Below are 10,792 nucleotides of genomic sequence, written 5' to 3'. Positions count from 1 at the left end.
ATATCGAGTATTTTCAGAAGAAAACGGAAGCTTCCGTTCCATTTTGGTATCACACTTACGAGCTGTGAGGTCTGTTGGCAGATACTGCATGCGCAACTCCAGGCTTTCTTAGCCTTATAGGTCTCGAGCATCGCTTACCTGCTGCCTACTCGCCGAAAGTGGCCTCACCCTTGCGGTGAGTTCTCTGGGACATGGACGAAGCTCCAATCGTTACCGCTGGTGACCTTTCAGAATGCTCAGGGCAAAATCGCTGGCAGGTGAAATACTCGATGGTTGAGATATTGTGATGCCTCTGCGCTGCTCTTGACACTACCCAAAGGTCGTCTTCCCACCCGAATTCGACCGCCCGTTCTAGGCGTGAGACAGGCAGCATGGTGGTTTCAGAGATGCAGACGACGTTCCCGCGAGTTGCGAGGATCATGTTACCATGAACGGAGCCCGTTGTCTCGCATCTTATCCCTGCTCAGCAGTACTGAAGAACTAGGGTTGACAGTGAACGGGCAGGAGCCTCTTTATCATAAAACAGCTCAGCCTTTGCTCGGCTCCACTCGGATGCAATAATCGGCGGTGTCTCAATACATGCATACCGCAAGGGGCGTAGTGGATGATTTGACATTAGCTGTCATCCATCTCATTAAACAGGTCGCATATACCCCATGAACAGTCATCCTGACTTAAGCCGAGCCCTGCGAAATCCTCATCGGTGGTCTATAACAGCTGCGAAAGCTCTCAAAACAACTCATTATACCCCAAATTGAGTCACGCGCCTAGCCAGCCCGGGACGCAAGGCGCTTTGCACATCACAATCTCGCCTGCACAGCACGACCGATCATGTTCTGCAGGGGATGCCGGGGCCCGGGCGAAGGTGCAGAGGCGGGCGGCCTATCTTCTGCAAGAGCTGATGGACTTGCTACCATCGAGACGCCACTGCAGAGACGACCATATACAGGTCAATCTTGATCCCGGCCGAAGCAGCCATGCACACGGGCTCTATACACTTGCTTGTGACGTTCAGCAGGCCACAAGATTACCGGCTGGTGACAGGCTTCAGACCCTAATGGGGATCCAATCATCCGGCTCTCTGTACAGTCTAGCCGAAATAGCCACCTGCGAACCCTATACATCACCAACACAACACACTTTACCCAGTCACGACATGGATATCGCTTCCTCCTTTCTTACTCGCATTTTCTCCTTGCATTGGAAGCACAGACGCACAATCTTATCAGCCGTTTGATATCAGCTCTTCTATCGTACAGTATCCACGCAATGTTACTTGGCTAGTGCTCCTTTCCAATCAGAAAAATGCAGCTCCGTCGATGCTAGACACGTATTCCTTTTCAAACAGAGCTTAGGCATGGCCAACTGAGGCTATCACGACATGTTTCGAGTACGATCGACCAGACACCGGGCATGGTAAGCTGTGACCCTGATCCAAAGTACAGTGAAGTTTCCCTTATGGCTACATGCATTCACACTACACAACAGCATAACCTTTGGCCTTAGTGGCCGTTCCTCAGTCTGTTTACTGCCAGGCAATGATTTAATCTTCTCGCGTATTGACCTGCACCAACACGCCCCGCACAGCGAATTTCAGACTGAACCACAGAGCAAACGGTTGAGATCGATATTCTACCACCATACCTCCAGCCGTATCCCCTCGGCATCCAGTGAGACTTGAGTTTTTTTTTCCTTGTTCCCCGCAGTGCCATTGCATCTAGGTAGCACCTACGACTTCGGTTGCCTTCTATTGCCCTTCCATTTCGGTCTTCCTACGTCGCTCATGGGTCGCTTGGTAAGCGGGTGGTTTTATAAAGTCCTGATTCCATTGCAGAGCATGTTTTTCTCAGTCGTGTATGCAATGCCAGCTCAGCCCCGTCGTGGACTGGTGCTCTGAGCTTTTGGTTGTCCAATAAAGTAACCTGGGAGTTTTATCTTCACTTTCTACGCCTTTGTGAACAGTTCGATTTATCGACTTGGTAGTCGCCACCACTACTCACTGTAGGAACACAATGCTTATGCCTCCCTTTGAAGCTTGCCTAGCCATCGATGCCTAGGTAGAAACCATCCTGTAGATCAATTTGAACCTGACTACTTGCGCTGGGGGTTTTCAGGGCTAGCAGGATAAGACCCCGTGGCATAATGGCCATTCGCCTGCTAGGAAATAGTTTGGTACTTCATGGCCAACCCCGGAGGTCGTCTATAGTAAGATCGATATCTCTTTTGGTAGCTGCGAACACATTACTATGCCCTCTGGGGGATTACGCTTGCGAGCTTGATCTTGACAGAGTGTGGTTATGCTATAGCAAGTAATATTCCCAAGGTTGCCTTGAGGATGCGCCATCAAGACCAGGGGGTTCCATTCTAGCTTCATAATACATACGGTGCTGTCCTCGCAGGACAGTGGGCATTCTGCAGGGCGCAATGGTTTTGGCGTAGAGCAGGAAGCTGGTTTGATTCTAGTTGCTTCCTTTGTTTGTGGCTGTGGTGGGTATGAGAGGTAGATAAATCATATAGTCGTTAAGCGAAAGGTCTACAAGATATATACAGTTGTATTTCGGCGCGAGACTGGGTACCAAAAAAACACGACACAGGTTCGGGCTAAGAACAGCTTTACTTCTTTCTCGTCGACACCATATCAGAAAACCTAGCAGAAATCATAACTTAACCTGATACCCCAAATATATGTTGAGTTGAAGATATTCCGCTTCGACTTGACGCCGAGATGACAGTCTACTTGAACACCATAGGCATCCATCGTCCGCATGCTGCGAAGCACAAAGCTGGCGGTCAGACTTAAATAGATCTACTCCGTATAGTGCAATCAATTACAGCAAAGGGGTCCCTAATAATTAGTGCAAGCTGAGATTGAACTATTCATAGTCGGATGGATATCACGTGATGGCCGCCGTGATACATGTATGGAAGGCTCACAGCAACGTGGGCAAAGCAGGTGGAACTACAGTGCAGAGGCTTAGAATTGCTCTGCGATGGGACTCTGTAGGTTCGATGGTTGACGATTGCTTGCCTTTCAATAAGCATGGCGCGCCTACTTCTGATCCCCCCTTCCAAGGCGTGCGTGTGCCCTGTAATACATCTAAGTAAATACTCGAGGAAGAAGTGATGCGGCTTTCGAGATATCAAGTCCGCTGAGGCTGGAGGCTTGTCATGAGCCTCCTTCGAGTCCCCATCATGTCTCCTCTCCCATTATTGCGTTGATCTGAATCGCTGGCCGCCTTATCACACGCTATTATTATCACAGGCGGGCACTGGGTCCCATCCCAAATCCGAAACAGGAACAAAGAGATTCGGAAGAGCAGACAGGACGAGAAACAGCGAGAAAGTGACGGGATCATCAAAGAGTCTCAAGACTCAAAGAAACAGCGTTTGACTGAAGGCCCACGGACATCTTTTGTGACCCGGTCGGCAGGTGGCCCGCTTTTGGCCAGTGCTAATTTACCGCATTCCGCTGCATTTTCTCGTTTTCGTGTGTCAGCTCCGTCCTCCAGTTTTTTCTTTTTTTTTTTTCTTTTTGCTTTTTTTCTCACACTTCCTCCCATCCATGTGGTAAGACAACCCCAGTGATGATGACGTCGTCGTATGGGTTGGTGGCTGTGTCTTGTCTTTATTTGGTGTGCCAGCCTCAGACAAGATGACCCCTCCTCCGAGTCCACTCCACCCCAGTTCTACTCGAGCTCAGCTGTTAATATCCCCACCCGGCCTGTATTTATGGTACTGGGTCCTATGAACGGCCAGATGCTGATGGGTTGACGCGGTTCAAGTGGCGGTGATAAGCCGATTGGTATCAGCAAAAGAAACCATGTTGGTGCTCTGCTGGTTGTGGAAGGTGAGAAGAAACACCAAGGATGCAAATGGGGCTTTTGTTTTCTCTGGCTAAACAAATCATGATCCTGGGTCGTTCAGCCTTCAGGAGCTGGAGACTAGTAAGTTGGAGTAGACACTTTGACGAGGTCACAGACTCTCTATAGTTGTTGGTTAATTTGGCTGGAGAAAGCGCACTGCAGCAAGGGTTTCTGCAGGAGGAAGAAATAGGGACCAATTTGATTCGCTCGGATAGACTGTCGGACTTGGAATTTTATTTCCCCCTCTTGTGTTTGGAGGATAAGTGGAAGCTGGAGTCGTTATGTAGCGACTCTGTTGAAGAAGTAGTGACACAAAAGTACGAGCGGAAGGGGGACTCGTACTTCAACGTGTCTAGCGCTCTCCTTGTCTGCGCCCCCAACTCCTGGGCGACCACCTTGTGGCAGGAAACATTCGCGAAACGGCTTGATATAGATAGGCAAATAATCCATGGATGGACGGAGGCCGTCAGGATTCGAGCTGACTTTACAACCAATTGAATGACCTGACCAAAGATCTGAGTACGAAGCGGATCAAACATTCATTGCCGCCAATTTGCAGAGTCCATTATTAACTCTGGTCTTCATAATCGTGACGATTGTAGGATCGTCATATCTCCAACGCATGTGCACTGGCCAAATTCCGAAGATAATCTGCAATGTATACGTTGTGCTCTCGTCAACGACTGTAAATATACGACTCTTTCCGAGGTGGGGTTAATCCAAAGTGGGTATGTTTTGGACTTTGCTTTTGATCATCCCAGCAGCCTCGCCGCTCTCGACTCTGGAGCGTCGCAGACATGATAATAATGCATGGCACTCTTCGTTGACTCGATTCTCGCCTAAGCAGGCGCTCGACTCCAGAAGATGAGGAGTCAGTGGAGACGCCAGAAGAGCACTGAACTTAGTCTGGAGGATGAAGATGTTCAGGTGGCTCTCTGAGTTTTGGCGCTTCCTGCACCAAGGCTTTGGATGCAAACTTTGAGCAGGGAGGCTTCGAAAGCCTCTTTATTTCTCGTCAAAGCGCCATTTCACGTCCTTGGTTCACTTTATTATTTGCGCCGTCTTGAACCTCATCACTGACCAGATATTAATGACAATCGGAGATGAGCGGATCGCTTGACGAGAAGTATGCGAGGACCCGCTTTTTCCCCGTGGTCTCGTCGGGACGACAATATCAGTCTAGATACACGGGCAACATCCAGTAGGAATTATTATTACGAGATCTCAGGCCCAGAGTCGAAGAGTATGACTGACGAAAGTAATGGTGCGCTTCGCGAAAATCTCTCTGATGCGTTTTAAGGGTCGTTTAAAGTGGTCTATTAAGACGAACAAATCCACCATTGTGACGCATCCCTCGCTAGAAATCACACCCGAAACATGGGCAAGCGAAGATTGATACTGAACAAGATCGAGTGGGCGCAAGAAGCGACGCTGTTGCCAACCTGCCGGGGCCGTCAAGACGAATCCGGCGTTCCTGGGGATTGGAAGCAACGGCAAGGTGTGCGATCATGATGTGATCTCAGAATTAGGAATGCAGGGCCCTGGTTTTCCATGGTAGGACTCCGTGGCATGCTAATCGTCTGCCTGCACCTGCGAGGCATGAGGCTTTGATTGCAAGGATCCGATGAACGCAAGGAGCTGTAAATGGCATCAAAGTGGGAACCTGAGACAAAACAACAAATATTGCCTGAAGATGCCTGTCTTTTCGGATGTTCAGCGCGAAGAAAGTCTGGTGATGCAGTCACCCACAAAGTGCCCAGTTTGAGCTTTGAAGTGAGGGCAAGGACCAAGATTACCCGCGTGCAGCGCAGGCATATCAGTCAAGAAAATGCCTGGCGGGAAGAAGAATATCTCCGATAACCATGTTTATCCACACAGGTGGGAGTAACAGTCTTGGGGCGGGTAATCATGCAGGAAGCCATGGTCGCAAGATAGATTAGTTCAATAATGGCAATAATACTAATTTGTGGGCCAATGGAGCGAGGCACCGGTGATACACCATTGTCGTGAGGATCAAGTCGGTGCGCTAAGCTTGACACTGGTATTCTCCAGGGGTCGACTGAAGAGTTGTGTTTCCCAGGTTGCAATCGTCCATGCAGGCTATGGAGAGCTGGCGGTACGAACAAGAGGATGTCGATCGGCTTACCTGCAAGCGGCTCAAAGGGTATACTCCGTAATACCGTGCCCTTGGACAGAATGTCTTTCAAGGTTCCAACTCCCGAATGGCAGGGCCAGTGTCTCATGAATGCGACGAGACGATCAGAAGACACCTGCATCCAGGCTCCAACCTGGAGCATCTCACCCCTGTCTGGATGTGGTCACAAGCGGAGCCGGAAGAGATCAACGATGGCGTGGAGGGCGTGAGAGAGTTGGGATCGGCAAAGGCTGGTTGATTTCATCTCCAGGTCATCTTCTCGATCCTTGACAAGGAAACAGACGGGAAAGTCTCCATCCAGACTCCAGCGTGAGATGAAAGTGACGACTGGAGTTAAATTGAGTTGGGAAACGCGTCGATGGGGCGCGTGGAAGCCGTGCACGCTGATTAATCGCGGAAGGAGCAGTGCCGTAGGCTCGCCGTGGCGGTGACCAGGAGCCTCGGCGACCACTCCTGAATCTGCATCTTGTGGCAACTTGGAAGTTGGTCCGCTGGTCAGCAAGTTTAGCGTGGAAATCATGTTTCTGGGATATAGGTCGGCTAGCAGTTTGAAAAAAGCAATTCGAGGCTAGCGCTCCAAGCGATTGGGGTTATCAACCCAATGGAAGTATACTCCGTCGCTCCAGCATTCTCGCAGCAGTCTACCCAATCGTAGGTTTTCGCAAGGCGACCAAAGAGTGCCGGGCTGAAAGGATTGTTATTATTGCATGCGGGATTAATTATCCCATCATGATTTGCAATCGATTAAGAAGAAAAAGAAATATATCCCGAGGTGCGAGGGAAGAAGAAAGTCTTTGAGGCTGACTTCTCCTAGTATCAGGTCGATCTGCTCCCAGAAAGAGTTGATGGCTCGAAAACTTTGGGGTCGAAGAAGCAAACCTCCGCAATCTATGGAGAACAAGACGTTGGGCTCATGCATTGATGCAAGAGATGGAAACAATATTCCGTGACTCGCTTTCCACTATCACTATGAATGCGCCTTGTCTCAGACTCGAGGGCAAAGTCAATTCAATCACAGTTTGGATCGTCGTGGACTCGTCTTTCGAGTCTTGGAGCGAAATGGCAAACCAACCGGGCCAAGGTTCCAGATAAAAAGAACCTGATGACGATGGCGGTGATCGTTGATACGCACTGATGCATAAATTGACGGTAACGAGACCTCGGCCAATAAGGAATAGCACTATGGCACTCGCTCCACTGTTTCTGAACGTCGTTTCTGGTGTTCTGGAACAACCGGCAAGCCACGTTATGGTATTCTTGACTGGAGCTTGTAACGGTGCATGATTTAATATTTAACAGTACGAGTAGTAGTACCTCGATGAGTTCTGAGTACTCCGTCCGGAGTAGTCCGGAGTCGCTCTCTCCTCGGATGGAGGCGGCCCAGAATCCTGTCTCTGGATCTTGAAACTAGATGTTGATTCGCCCGAACGTGGTGGCGGGGAGACAAATGAGTTTTAACCATACGATGTACATCAGTGTAGTGATATGTAAATGCGTGAGACGCAAAGTCTGGCTGATGGACGCATCAAGAGTCCCATCGTCTCCCTGCTGATTCGTACCAATGGTTCTGAACTCTGAAATGGACTCAGCAGTATGAGGATGAAATGGAGCTGTATGACATGATTGACTTCGAGTTCTGCAAGAAGTATCAAGACACTGAGCGTGAGGGCTAAGATGGTCGGAAGATCAGCCTATGAGACGTCTTTGTTTGGAGCGATCTATGTAGGCTTTTCCTCCCTAACGAGGAAAACCGCCATCACATGATTACTGTATCCTCTTCTGATTGCTGCGGATGGCAGATGCAAGAACTGACTTTGAATCAGATGTTGCGGGTTTCCAGGTCAGATCCTGGACCAACCAAGACTTGGAAAAGGAAGGAGTCGCACAAGGCAATCAGGACGGAGATCCGAAGCCCAGCTAAAAATGGTGAACGCTAGTTCAGAATCAAAGTGAAGACCACAAGTATGGATCTCGCCCAACAAAGGATTGCATTTGCAGTTCAAACTTTCGACCCTCCTTAATTATGAAGAGGCAGCAGGACTTCGCGAATCACCCAGGGTGCAGGAAAAAGAAAGCTCCCGAAGGACCATCACACAGCCCCTGTACGAGGCCAGGATTGTAGTTGGAACCCGGTTTTTCTTTTTGTCTCTGTGACTGTGTCCGCCCTATGGGTTTTTACCCTTGAATCCTTTGATTATCGACAGATAGTTATGTGCCTTCATTATTAACGGGCGGGGTTATCGCTAGCCGCTGTTGGAAACTAGGCGAATGAGAGGTCGGATTCGAGGTGTCGTCTCAAATGCATCGATCGAGTCCATTGTCGCTTTTCATTGAGCCATCAGAAAGCCATTGCCTGCACTATCAGGGTCAGATATCTCCTAAACTCTGGTCGCGCCCAGCGGAGGATGTCCCTGGTGCGTGAGAGGCAGCGGATCTTTCCTCGACCGTCTGCTGTACTGCGTGCATCTTCTATCTGTAGTCACTCTGCCAGTGACCTGTGTAATTGTATCCTGTCATTTGCTTCAGTTGACTCTTTTGTCGCCGAATGCAGAAACGTGACGCAGAAGTCAGACCAGCCCCGAGGACGTGTGAACACATTGGTTACCAAGGCTGGGATCTCTTGTCGCGTCTCTTTTCTTGTCCGTCGAGGATCGAGTCGACAGGGGATGACACTTTTGCCAACTCAATCAGCATGACGAGAAGGTGTCCCCATCACAGCGCCACGGGGTCCCTTTGCTGTTGGGATGCAAAGCGACGGCTCCGAGGACTCTCGACGCGAGACTAAAGAACCAAGAATGTGAGGCTGCATCATCAAAGAATCCCTGAACACGAAAAAAATGGCTCCGACCGACGGATGAGGCAAGTGGATGAAACTTCTGGGACTAAAGCCCGAAGCAGGCACTATGATACGTCTCCAAAGGCTTTCTGTAGCCCGCTCATCGTCCACGAGCAGTTGACGTGCTGCCGGACGTAAAACCGAAATCAGCGAACATCTGCGCCTCCATGGATCGTCAGCTGGATGGCTTCTTCCTGTGACAAAACGCGATTCCTCGGCGCTGGGCGGTCACCGTAGGACTGACTTTCTCAGTTAGCGTCATCACAAAGAACTGGGTCGGGCGAGGATGGTCTGGTGTTGCCGGTCGGACTGGCGGAAGGCAAAAAAGGTCTGGATGACCTAAGAAAGTAATTTCTGGGCTTGGATGATACGCGGAACACGACGGCTGGAGAACCGCGCTGCGTGTGTTGACTGGTGAGTTTTGGTTGGTGTGGATTATTATGGATATTTGCTCTCCAGTCGCCCAGCCTTTGGTTCAATAATACGAACACTAAACTATCTTACTGTCGGTATACCTGTGGTCCTGTGTCCAGACTTCGCCTCGAATCTTCGCCCGTTGGTGTGGATTATTATGGATATTTGCTCTCCAGTCGCCCAGCCTTTGGTTCAATAATACGAACACTAAACTATCTTACTGTCGGTATACCTGTGGTCCTGTGTCCAGACTTCGCCTCGAATCTTCGCCCGAGACCAGAGGGGGAAATCAGAATGAAGATGGAGCCAGCCCCAGGGTCGTGTTAAACGCAGTGATTGGTTTGTTGGCTGGCCAGTTTGCTGACGCATGCGAAAGGGTCACTCATGGAGTGGGAGCTGGAGGCAATGCTGATACATACACCGCGGCCGCATTTGATTTGACCAGCAGCTAGCCATGCTTTCCACTGTTGAAGTTGCTTTGTCCGAGCAGGCTGGAATATACCTTGCGTACATACATTAGTACAAGACACAATTTCTGTCTCGGTCTCACTTCTCGAGGTGGAGTGTCCTTCATATGTGAGTGCTCATATGGCTGCTGGTCCATCATGGTCGCGCGACTCCACTTGCAGTCAGCAGTGAGCACAGGCTGGCCGCTCAGCGCTCTGAACTTCAAGTGTTCCCCTCACTGTCCAACCGCCGAATTTTCTGCCGTTCCTGCCGCCCAGCCTTCTGGTCGATTTCATCCGTTCGTACCTCTGTACAGCCTTTACGATACCGCAGGCCTCGGCCACGATTTCAAAGTCTCTCCACCAGATTTGGCGTCGCACCTTGCCGGCTCGTACCACTGATGAACTGACCTTGCCTGAAGGCCTCTAGGTAACCATGTATGAGTGTGTAAATCCCACTGCAGCCAACCACTGGCGGCCTGGCCAACTTCCGGCGTAAAGTATTCCGCCCCCTTTTGGCCACAGCAACTTTAGGGAGAGTCTGGAAACTCTGCATGCGTGATTTGATTCGTCTGATACGAATAGTTCATCTGTTTACTCCATACCTGGACGAAGGAATCTTGAAGTATCTTTGCCAGCGCCAGGCATTCCTCTGGCTCGCACTTGGCCAGACGAAAATTGGTGATCAACCAAAGTGCACAAACCCCCCTCCATCCCGTGCTGCTGAGCAATGCCCGGCCCCCTTGAGTGTTGCGCCCTTCCCTTCCTGACACCGCACCGCACGTCCTCCGAGGGAGAGACAAACCAAAAGGGAAAAGAAATTTGGGCGGCACACCAGACTGATGGGTTCGTTGCAATGTGACTCTGGCCCAGGCGTATTATTGGATCCGAGCCAGGTCTGACGGAGTCAGAAGGCAGGGCAACGACGATTCTTCCGGAATTCATCTCTTTCTTCCTTTTCCCGTCCCTTTCGCTTCCCTCCCTGACTGACTAACAACGCCGCTACCCCCGTTCTTTGGATGAGGATGGAGGCGCCTCTTTTCCCTCTTCGGCTGAAGCTGAGACTGGTCCAGGTGCA

This window comes from Aspergillus pseudodeflectus, assembly GCF_044049435.1.
Source record: "Aspergillus pseudodeflectus strain CBS 756.74 chromosome Unknown BJX68scaffold_27, whole genome shotgun sequence".
Classification (NCBI taxonomy): Eukaryota; Fungi; Ascomycota; class Eurotiomycetes; order Eurotiales; family Aspergillaceae; genus Aspergillus; species Aspergillus pseudodeflectus.
Note: the sequence above shows the minus strand (reverse complement) of the source record.